The sequence below is a fragment of the Cavia porcellus genome, unplaced genomic scaffold (assembly GCF_034190915.1).
Source record: "Cavia porcellus strain 051 isolate PalLab524CR breed Dunkin Hartley unplaced genomic scaffold, mCavPor4.1 scaffold_27, whole genome shotgun sequence".
Classification (NCBI taxonomy): domain Eukaryota; kingdom Metazoa; phylum Chordata; class Mammalia; order Rodentia; family Caviidae; genus Cavia; species Cavia porcellus.
Window position 1 is genome coordinate 14,875,806 of NW_026947510.1, and position 12,353 is coordinate 14,888,158.

Below are 12,353 nucleotides of genomic sequence, written 5' to 3' on the forward strand. Positions count from 1 at the left end.
GAACACTTGCCTAGTCCGTTTAAAGCCCCGGGTTCAAGCCCCAGCATTGAAAAAAAATAAAACTGGGCCGGGGATTTAGCTCAGTGGCATAAGCCCCCGCCTGGCAAGTGTGAGGTCATGAGTTAAATCCCCGGTACTGCAAAAAAAAAAAAAAAAAAAAAAAAAGAAAGAAAGAAAGAAAGAAAGAAAGAAAGAAAGAAAACTACCACCTGGATGTGGGGATGCACATCTGTAATCACAGCACTCTGGGAGGCTGAGGCAGGAGGATCACAAGCTCAAGCCCAGCCTTGGAAATTTAACCACTTAGCAAGACCTATCTCAAAATTAAAAGTTTAAAAGGGCTGGAGGGGCCAAGGATTTAGCCCAGCTGCATAAGAACCTGCCTGGCAAGTTCAAGGTCACGAGTTTGATCGTGGATACCAATAAAAAAGAGTAGGGGCTGGGGGAGGAACTCAATGAAAAGCCCAGTACAAAGAAGAAAAGAAAAAGAAAAAAAAAAAAAAAAAACCTGACACAGAAACATAAATTGACAATACAAGATCAGGAAACCCAGGTTTGTTTGCTTGATAGGACAGACAGATAGGTTTTACTCACAAACCCACAAGAGGAAAGAATGAGAAGAGCTAGGGTCTCTATCTAGATGCCCCACCAGTGCTCTAAGGTGAGGCTCTGGGGAGAGGGCTGGACCACGAGAGCAGGATACTCAAGAGTGAGTTCCTGCACGGTGCATTTGAGCTACCTGTGAGACTGGGAGACACAGCCTGGTGGGAGAGGGGGCGCTGGGGGCGTGGCCTGGCGGGGTGAGCCCTCCTCCTCCCTTGATCCCTCTCTGCTGCAGGTCCCTCTGCCCTGCCACTGCCTTGGAGCCCACAGCTGTGTACTGAGACCTTGACGAACTGGGGGCTAAAATCAACCTTTCCTCTTTAGCTGTGGGGGTCAGATATTGTGTGCCAGCCACAAGAAAGCAACTAAGACAAGGATGACCACTGATATCAAAATAAATACATACAAACAAACATCTAAGATATAAAAAGTAAAGGCAACATAGTCTTGGAGATCTTGTTCAAACACTAATTTGAAACAATCCACCATAAAAATACATTTTAGGAATGACTAGGAAAATCCAAATACGGAGTTAACGTAGGAAATATCGAGGCATTCGATAATTTGGTTAGGTGTGACACTGATATTGTACAGCTTTACTTTTTTGAAAAATGACGCTACGGTTCCTGTCAGTTTATGTAGAGAGGGACCCTCACCAGAGCGCAGAGGTGGCACTTTTGAAGAGTGACAGGGTTCTGGACGCTGACTTCCAAGTGGGCCGTTCCTGCAGGGAGCTCTTTCTTGGCTCAGCGTGCTGGGGGGGAGGTGGAAGGATCTAGGGGAGGGGTGCCCTAGGGGCGTGGCCTGAAGAGTGAGCCGTCCTCCCCGGCTCCGCCCACTAACATACTCTATTGTTAAATACCCTGGGTTTAATCACCATGAGCAAAAAGAAGCATTTACTTTACACAATGAAAATTACCATCATCCTGTTAGCATAGTCTGTTTATTGAAACATGCTAAAATTGAAATATACGTTAATAGGCACTGGGAATATTGGATGTACCTTTGGTTGTTTTGCTATGGTTGTTTTCTGCTTTAGGATAGTAATTAATTCTTTGATGTGAACATTAGAAGCCAAATTGAGAAATGCAGGAAGCAAAGTATGGTGGCACATGCCTGTAATTCCGGAACCCGGGAGGCTGAGACGGGAGGATCACCATGATTTCAAGATCAGCCTGGGGTACATAAGGAAACCCCCATCTCAAAACAGACAAAAGACATATAGGAAAGATTTACATTTCCTTTATTAGATTCCCACAAACTATTTTCAATGGTGGTAAATGTAAGTTTTTTTTAAGTTAAGAAAAACACCTTGATGTTGAACTCTTTGAATTATACTGTAGATTTTTCTCTTAAGGCAATTATGGTATTTTACATTTTCTTACAATAATTCTCCTCCCTTTGCCATTTTTTCTTTTGTTAATGTATTCTAAAATCATTTTCAAGTGGAAAATTGCTTTGTAAAACTCCCTACATCTCGTGTGAGATAGTCATTATCATTTTTTTCCTCCGCTTCTTTCTCCTTAAATGAAGCCAGCTGGCGGTGACGGAAGTTTGCAAAGAAACTGAAGCCGCCTGGTCATTCCCGGGCCACCACTGCAGGACAGCAGCTTGGAGGCAACTGAGAAAGCACGCCACTATCATCTTAGTGTTTTGGGGGAGTCCCGAAAGTGGGGGTCCAGACCTGGTTCCAGGGACCTTCCAGGACTGTTCAACCCTGCTGTCTGTCATGTGGCCCAAGAGGAAATAAGATCTTTGATGCCAGGTGGGCTTCTTCTGCCCAGGTGACCTGAGTCACCCTGCGATGGTGCCGGTGCAGGACAAGTGGAGCCCTGGCCATTGACTGGAGCAGCCACCAGCTCCTGCTTGGCCAATGGCTCAAGCTTCAGAAACAAGGGACGTAGCAGAGCCCTCGAGGTAGCAGAAGACATTTGCATTTCCCGGTCAATGGAGCTGGCAGTGGCTGTGCCCGGCTGACCAGGTCTCTGTCCGGGTTGAGCAGGCCACATTTTGCCCACTGAGCAACTGACAGTGTCCCAAGGTCACAGCAGGACTTGGAGCCCCAGCGCCACTCTGGGAAGAAGGTTGAGGCTTGACAGGAAAGATGCTCCCTCCCCTGCAGTCTCATATCTGTGTCTTCAACTGAGATATACTGGAAACATTCCAAAGCCAGGTGTGGTGTCACACACCTGCATTCCCAGAACTCGGGAGGCTGAGGTAGGAGGATCACTGCAATTTCGAGGCCAACCTAAACTACACAATGAGCTCAAAGCCAGTCTGGAATACATAGTGAGGCTCTGTCTCAAACAAAACAAAACAAACCCACCATAAAGACACCTGTCTGTTTGGGTTAGCACCCACCTTCACATCACTTTAACTTAATTACTCTCTCAAGAGTCTATCTCCACCACTAGCCACACATTGTCTGAGTGGGGCCAGGGCTTCAACCTACGAATATGGGAAGCACACAGCTTATTTATAACACATCTGTTGCCAAGCATGGCAGTGTACACCTGCAATCCTATCACTCAGGAGGCTGAGGCAAGAGGACCTCTGTGAGTTCAAGACCAGCCTGAGCTACACAGTGGGACCCTGTCTCAACAATAATAATAATAATTCATCTGTATACCTGAATCCATCTAAATATGTAATTTCATCTTCAGCAGCCCTATAAGAGTACTGCTATTCCATTTCACAGATGAAGAACTCAAGTTCAGAAAGACTTAAAAGTCAGCTCATAGGGGCTGGGGATTTAGCTCAGTGGCATAAAACCTGCCTTACAAACAGGCAGTTGTGAGTTCGTTCGATCCCCGGTACCAATAAAAAGGAAAAAGACCAAAAAAAAAAAAAAAAGGTCAGCTTATATCCACATGGCTAATAAATGTCAGGAATTTCAAACCAGGGTCTGACTGAGAAGTCCAGGCTTTTGACCACCATGCCATACCTTGAAGAGAAAGAAACACGCGTAGCAGATGGCACAGTTCCATGTACCTGGTTCCCATTTGCACTCAGCAGTGCCATTAGCTGACCTAATGTGTACTGTGAGTCTTTCATAGGAGAGTTGCAGAATTAAACCACAAATAATTTTAATATATTAAAATTAAAATTAAAAAAGGTGGTTCTCCTAGAAAAAAATCTATTGGGAAAAGCACAAGACTGTTAGGATCTTCAGATCTAAAAACAAAAGTTCAGCATAAAAAATCCATTCAGTGAAATCCTGGCGTGGGGCACACACCTGTAGGTGCAGCACTCAAGAGGCTGCAGCAGGAGAATCGCTGTGAGTTCAAAGCCAACCTGGGCTACATAATGAGGTCTTGGCTCAGAAACAAACAAGAACTTGAACAAAGGATGCACAGTTATATGTACCCTAGAGACAGCAGATTGGCAACAAGTGTCTGGGACCTCAAGATGCAGGACAGTTGGACCGCCTTTCACAGTTAGGAAATCACTGCTATCACAACAATGGGGGAGTGCAGGACAGTTTCAGCACAATGCGAGCTGCCTCTTCCCAAAGCCTGCCATGTGAGCACCTCCTGACAGTTCTTGTTCTCCAGTGGATACACACGTTCAGCCCCGGTGGGATTTGGAATTAACTAGAGAGATGATTAAGAGAACAAAACTTGTGCTACTAATTTCTTTGCCTGTACCCCACAGTGCTGAGATTATAGGTATACACCACCATGCCCAGCTATTACTGTTACTTTAATGAACATTATTTATGTATTTTTTTCTCAAAATACTGAGGATTGAACCCAGGACCTCACACATGTAAGGCACACACTCTACCCCTGAGCTACAAACTCATTTCTATGGAGTCCAGCGTGGCATTTCAGTTATGTACCTGGTGTGTGCTGGTTAATGAGGTTAACTTGCATTTCCATTTCTGTATTTTTTAATTTATTGGAGTCTTGTACTCCATATTAATACTTTGGTAGTAATGGATCTATACATATTAACAAGATAGTATTCATAATACGTGTTAGGGATCGAACATGTTCTTCCAGAGTTCATATGTTGAAATCAAACCTCTGGTGGCTTGCTTTGAAATGGGGTTCAGGAAGTAATTATGTCACGAAGGTGAGCCCTCCTGGTTGGGATTTTGCTGTTCTAAGAAGAAAACAATCCCAGCATTTGGGAGCCTGAGACTTTTCTCACTGTCTTCTGACAGATTTTTCTTCCTTCAGCCCAGTCAGCGAGCCACAGCACCCCAAGGAAGTTGGGGCACACATAGCCCCCAGTAGGCAGGGCCTATAGCCCTTTGAGCTGTAAGAAACTATAGAGCACAGAGACTTCCACTCTCTCAGCACCCATTAAGAATTATGGGGATTTGTGTTTCTCAAGGGGGAATGAGACAGGAGATTAGGGTGTGGGAAACTGGCTGCGGGGGTGGGCATGGCCTGTTAATTACAGATCCCAGGAGACGAGTGCAGTTCCCAGTGCCCTTCGCATGGGCTTCTTGAGAAAAGGCTGGCAGATTTCTGATAGGAGGCCTAGACCACATGTCAACCTGAGGAGCGGGTGATAAAAAAGGCTTGTCCACACTGAGATCCTGCCACTGTGTCCTCTGTCACATGACGGCCGCCCTTATGCCACAGGCTGTACTACTTTTCCTGCCTTTACTGGGCCCAAACTCACTCTTCAAGGCCTGCTTTTTTTCTACCTTTAATAAAACTTTGTGAAGATGGTTGGACGTGTGAGCAAGCTGAGGCCAGAAACCAGCAGAGCCCCAAGATTCTTTAAGCAGTCATTATGGCAAACAACACAGATGTTTCTCTTTCTTCATATAATGAAGATCAGGGTTCTAAACTTATCCAAAAGCTCCATTTGTCCCTACTGGAATGGCAGGCTTGGCAGCAGTTGTCACATATGGATTATACAAACTGAGGAGCAGAGGAAACACTAAAATATCCATTCACCTGATCCACACACATGTAGCAGCTCAAGGCTTCATTGTGGGGCAGTGACCCTTGGTGTGGGCTATTCCTGGTATCAGGAGGTCTGGGCAAAGCCTAAACTTTGCAAGAAAAGATGCTGTCTTACTCTTTTTGAAGGTGCTTGCTTTAGTTAGACATCTCACATTAAGGTTACATATTTGTGTCAAAAATAAATCATTTGAGTTGGTTCAGACTGTATTACAAAATATTTTGGATTATGTTTTTTTCCTCACACACTTGATGACCAGAGTTAGTGGTAACTATATCATTGACTGCATCATTCAGGGAGTCAACATGAAAGAAACAGGTCACCTACATGCCCTTGAAAGTGTTAAAAAGTCCACTGTCCCTAAACCCTCATGAAAAAATCAGTTCTATGGCAGGCCAACCCTGATGCCAAGTATCACATGCTTGCATGTTGTGTAGGAATCTCATTGACCTAGAAAACTTGCATCACAGCTGCATAGAAGTAGTATTTATTTCAGAATCGTACTTGTAAATATGATAGAATTGTATTTTTGCTGTTGCATTACAGTTATAGAATTGTAATTTTGCTAATTATAGAATTGTATTTTTGCTGCTGCTGCATTAGAATAATTTTTAATTGTCATCTGGAAATAGAAGTGTTAAAGTGCTAATGCACAGATAAAGGAACATTCCTAAATGTGCACAGCATGTTTATTTTCTCCATAAGAATTGTAAATATTATATGCTTTACCCATAATGGAAGTGATTAGTAGTCAAGAGCAAGCTTATTTGGTCAGACATTACACACAACTTTGTTTGTTTATTTTCACCTTGCAGTATTTTTTTTATTTAGGTTTGTTTTTTATCTTAACTATTTGTTATATATATATATATACACATATATGTTTTTTCTTTCAGCTTGTCACACTAATGAAACAATGCAATGTTTACACATGTGTGTCTTATTTATTTCACTAACTAGCATACACACAACTTTGTTATACTACAGAAGGGTTGTAATACTTGTAAATTTTTTTTGTCTAACCTAAACGTACATTCCATGGTGACAACATTGTATATGTACTGTGTTATTAAAGGTGGTGAACACATCAAAAATAAATAAAACTTCGCTGCTGTTTGCTCTTGTCTTGACCAGTTCTTTGCTAAGGACAAAAGGAACCTATAAACTACTTCCAGAGTAGTTTAAAAACCCAGTGACAGGGAGGCTGGGGCAGGAGGATCACTTTTAATCCCAGGCCAGTCTAGACTACATAGAAAGTTCAAGGCCATTCTGAAATATACAACCACCCCCTGTCTCAAAACACAAAACAAAAATAAAGAATGAATAGAACCTATAATTCCAAATGTTTCGATATATCAAAACATCACATTGTACCCCCTCAATATTTAATGAGTATTTGTTAGTTTTAAAAAATACATAAAATAAAAATTTTAAACATCCTTTCTGAAGCTGGACTCTTTATCAGCTGAATCACCATGATTATCAATCAGTCTGCATAAAATATTTCCCTATGTTTGAAATGTACCGTAGTCTGGATTCTACCTTCAATCTAGAAAGTCTAAAGCTGACAAGATTTTCTTCACGTATTGGGAGGACCAGTTATCATCTAGGGCACAGACCGAACCATGCACCGGGGTCAGCAACATAATCGTATTATCCAAGTCAAAGGACAACTTGAATAATTCGAGACCATGAAGAACAGAAAAGCCCAGGCCCGTGGCTCAGTAGCAAAGTCCTGTTGCTTAGTGTTTCCCGGTGAAATCTTCTCTGTCTTCTTTTCTATTTTTAGACACAATCAGTAGAAATTTTTCAGCAGAAAACAGCGACTGACAAGCTTTTGTGCTAAAGAAATCTAGTATCACACATCCTGATGAAGCTCAGTGGCCTCTGTCGCTTCACTGGAATTCACAGGTCCCTGCAGACAGCAGGACAGGGGCATCCGCTCGGCCCGCGGGGACCCCATCTGCTCAGGGCCTGAACAGCCCTGGGGGTCACATGAGGTGCGACCTCTCCCTGGTCCCAGAGGAGGCGGCTCTGTGGCTCAGCTCTGTCCCCTGCCCAGCCCTGGGGGCTCCGGCAGGCCTGCAGGGACCTAGAAAACAGCTTCACTGAAACCCGCAGGCTGACCGTGGCCAGCGAGGCCAGCCTGCCAGGGTGAACGCGCAAGACCCAAAACCGTCATGCCTATGCTGAAGGAGTAAAGTCAGCCCGAGGCCTCACTATTTACTAGAATCACCCGGAACAGAGAAGCATTTTGGATACACAGACCCGGGATGTGGGGAATCCTGCAGGACAGAAGACCAGCTTCCTTTAACAAACACACGGGTTTTTCTTTGCTTATTTTTTGGCTCCGGGGTTGGAACCCAGGGCAGTACCACTCAGCAATATCTCCAGCCACACAGACATGGCTTTGTGTTTGTCCCTTTCCCTATTTGAGGGTAGGTCTCACTGTGTGTGTAGCTCAGGCTGGCCTCAAACTCACAGCTATCCTACTGCCTCAGCCTCCCAGGTGCTGGGATGACAGGCCTGAACTACTATCTTCAAATTCTGATGCAAACAACAATTTCCACCAAAACGTATTTGAGCAGTTGGAGAGAACAGCACATGGACTGAGAAGGAGATGAAATTAAAGGATGATTACTCTTTGGGTGGGGGTAATGATACTGAGGAAAGAAGCATTTACCTTTTTAAAGACATTAACAAAGTACTTAAGGGTGGCCAAGGATTGTAGCTCAGTGATAGAGTGCTTGCTTGGTACCCTGGAGAAAATCATGGGTCCAAATCCCTAGTGCTGAAAAAAGAAAAAATAGTCTAAGAGTTGAGAAGAAGATGGGTAGAAAAGCTAGAATGATAACATAGTGATCATTGTCTCAGCTGACCAATGTCTGAAGATGGTTCACGATACAATTGTTTCCTTGAATGAGTTAGATGTTTCAATAACAGAATTTCAAAGCTGAGTCTGGTGATGCAACCCTGTTGTAGCACTTAGGAGGCTGAGGCAGGTAAATCTACATGTGTTCCAGGTTAGCCTAGGCTACATAGCAAGTTCAAGTTCAGCCTGGACTACACAGTGAGACACTATCTCAAAAAAAAAAAAAAAAAAAAAAAAAAAAAAAAAAAAAAACTAAACTAAAAAAACAGAGAAGCAAAAATATCAATCAACAAAAAATAATGGTGTATGCTGATTCTTCAAATAGAAGTGCTATATGTTGCATGCCAAATTCAATTCAGCTACTTATTTAAAATAATAAAGCAATACAGCATTCTTCCAGTATTTTTTCAATTGAATAAAACTGAAATCTTTCATGCTTACTATAATGAAACCAGACAATTTAGAAAAAGAAAACCATTTCTCTGATAACTCAGTGAATTTTAAATATATATACAAATTAACTCCAAAATAATAACATTTTTATAACTATACAAAAAAGTGTAGATGAAAACACAAAGATTTAAATAGATGAAGTGGAGCTGACATACATAAAAAATTAAATGCAATGCAAGAAACAACATTGCTTGTACCACAAAAATAAGAATATTTGATTTATTAGGCTCCATAAAAATCTATAGTAGCAATGAATGTATCCAGATTATTTGTAAAACATAATGGAAATGCGGAGGACATTTATAAATTAATTACATAAGATGTCATCTAATAACGCCAGCATTATCATACCAAAGGTGGATTTTAAGTGTGGAGAGTATTGGCTTTACAAGTCACATACAGAATTCTTTTTTAATTATGAAGAAAACAAGAGTTTTGATATTGTTTCATTTTGTTTTGTTTTTTCTAACACAAGGTCTCACTATGTTGCCCAGGCTAACTTTGAACTCATGGTGATCCTCCTGCCTCGCCGGGACTATAGGCATTACCATTACTGCTCCCTGATTGACAGGTTTTGAAATTTTGTTTTAGGGTGGTTTTTTCTTTTTTTTTTTTCCTTGATATAAAATAAATTTTTAAAAAATAATAGTAATAATAAATGGTACTTGTAAAACTGGCTTTGCACATGCTGGGTATCTTTCACCATGCACTAAACAGTTTCAAGTTTATGAAACAGATCACAGATCCAAACATTAAAACAGAAACATTAAATCTGCTGGAAGACAGAGTACATAAAACTCTTGAAGACACTGGTGTAGTTAAATAATTTATGAATAAAACCCTGACCCCACAGGAACTATCACAGAGAATCAACACTGGGATCTCATTTTATTAAAAAGCTTTCATGCAGCAAGAGAAACCACCAACAGACTGAGAAGACAACCCGCAATGTGGGAAAAAAATGTTTGCCAACTGTTCCTCAGACAAAAGATTACTATTGAGAACGTATAAGAACTCAAAAAATCAGACCATCCAAACTTAAAAGACCCAATCCAAAAATGGGCATCTGAGATAAATATACACTTCTCAGATGAAGAAACACAAATGGCAAGTAAATATATGAAAAATGTTCAACATCACTAGTTATAAGAAATGCAATTTAAAACAACCTCACCCCAGGAAGAATGTCTATTATCAAGAAATCAAGCCATAACAAATGCTGGAAGAGCTGTGGGAAAAAAGGAACTCTTCTCCATTGTTGGTGGGAATGCAGACTTGTGCAACCACTGTGGAAATCAGTGTGGTGATTCCTCAAAAACTAGGACTGGAGGTCCCATTAGACCCGGCTATTTCCCTTTTTGGTGTCTTCTTAGAAGCATTAAAAACATCATACCACAGTGATATATGTACATCCATGTTTACAGAAGCACAATTTATAACAGATAAATTTTTAAAACAAACTAAATGCCCATCAACTGAAGAATGGATAAAAAAGATATTTTTTATACAATGGAGTACTACTCAGCTATAAAGAAGAATAAACTGGAGATTTTTTTTTTTTAAGGAAAAAAACCATAAAAATAATGATACAAACTTTTAAAAATAGGGCCAAGGATTTAGCTCAGTGGCTCAAATATTTACCTGATAAGTGTAAGGTCATGAGTTCAATCCCCAGTATCAAAAATTTTTAATTAAATTAAAATAAAAGAATAAAAAAGATAGTTGGAGAGTAACAATGGTTAACACATTACCTACTGTTGGGCTGGCAATCTAGCTCAGCAGCATAAGTACCTGCCTGGCAAGTGTGAGGTCATGAGTTCAGTCCTTGGTGCCAAAAAAAAAAAAAAATGCCTACTATTATCTTCAAAGTACTTGCTCACATTAAAAGATATAAGCATGAAAAACTAATCAAACAATATAGATACAAACCTTTCTTTTTCAATGAACTGAAAGAAATAAGTAATATAGGACTTCCAGGAAGATGGCAGAGCAAGAAGCAAGTGATGGGCTAGAGAATTTGTTCCTTAGGAGAGGATTCAGAGTGCTCTGCAATCTACTCATCAACCCCTACAGCCAAGAGAGAAGAAAGCCTGCTTCCTGCTCCAGATGGCAGCAGGCCCTGGTGTCATTCATACAGAATACAAGAGTTGTGGGATCAGGAAGCTTCCACCCAGATTCCACAGAAGCCCAAGGGGGCCAGGCAATGTTCCCCTGAGAGAGCAGTGTTTGAAGCTGTGAATGTGAAGCTGAAGATGCAGAGGAGATCCCAAAAGATGAGGAAGTCAGGAATGTGGTGGAGGAAATAGATCGGACCCAAGAGAGAAGCCATGGGAGCTACAACGACTGGGAGTGCCACAGAGGCAAAGCAACCCAAACCCTTTAGAGTTCATATCTTGCCATGAATTGCACCAGATGCTGCCCACGGAACTACAGGATTTATGTTTGCCCTGATGGATTCTGGACTTGATTTGGCCCCATTCCTTTCTATTGGAAAGGAATAGAAATGTTTTTCTTGTGCCACTGAATGTTGGAATAGAAATGTTTGTACTTTTTGGAATAGAAATGTTTTTCTTGTGCCACTGAATGTTGAAAATGTTTAACTTTCTTTTTCACTTGTACCGTGGCTCACAGCTAATAATTTGCCTTCAGTTTCAAAAGGGAGTTTGGACTTGGACTTTCCAGCAACGCTAAAACTCTTAGGACTTTGAGTACTCTTACAGATGGACTAACTGAATTTTGCATACATGGATGCGCGTGAGTCTTTTGGGGGCCAGGGGCAGATTGTTATGGTTTATATCTAGATGTCTCCCTAAGACCTCAGTGCATTCATCGGTGAGGATGTTGGGAGGTAACAGGATCATGGAGTAATGGTATTCCTCGATTGTTCACTGATTGGTTTATAGTACTGGGTATGTGTTGGGAGATAAAGCCAGGTAGGAAGAGGTGAGTCACTAGGGGTGTGGCCTTCCAGGGATAGATTAGATAGAGATAGCAATAGAGATACATCTGTCCTCTTCCCTTGATCCCTCTCTGCTTTTCACTGCCATGTCATGGATTGTTTCTCCTGCACCGCACTGCCTTTCCTTGGAGCCCGCCAACTATGACTGAAACCTGTACAAGACATGAACCAAAATGAACCATTCCTCCATTAAGCTGTGGGTATTGGGTATTTTGTTCCAGCAACAAGAAAGTAAGACAGGTTAAGGGGGATTTTTTATTTTACTTTTCAGAGACAGGGTCTCACTATGTAGCCCAGGCTGGCCTTGAACTCATAACAATCCTCCTGCCTCACCCTCCTGAATTCTGGGATTAAAGGTGTCTGCCCATATGCCCAGAAAAAAGTTCATTTTAATACTAAGGTCCAGGGTCCAGGGATGAGCTTAGTGGTTCAAGTACTTCCCTGGTAAGCACGAGATTGTAAGTTTGATCTCCAGTAGGAAAATATAATAATAATAATATTAAAATATAAATAAAGTAATATTAAGGTACAGGCAAGTGGGCT

The 12,353-nt window shown here is 41.5% G+C and overlaps 1 pseudogene; it reads left to right on the plus strand.

Annotated features, from left to right (window-relative positions):
* The first annotated feature begins 5,352 nt into the window (after positions 1-5,352).
* On the plus strand, positions 5,353-7,622 carry LOC134473445 (HIG1 domain family member 1A, mitochondrial-like; annotated as a pseudogene).
* Positions 7,623-12,353: the final 4,731 nt, after the last annotated feature.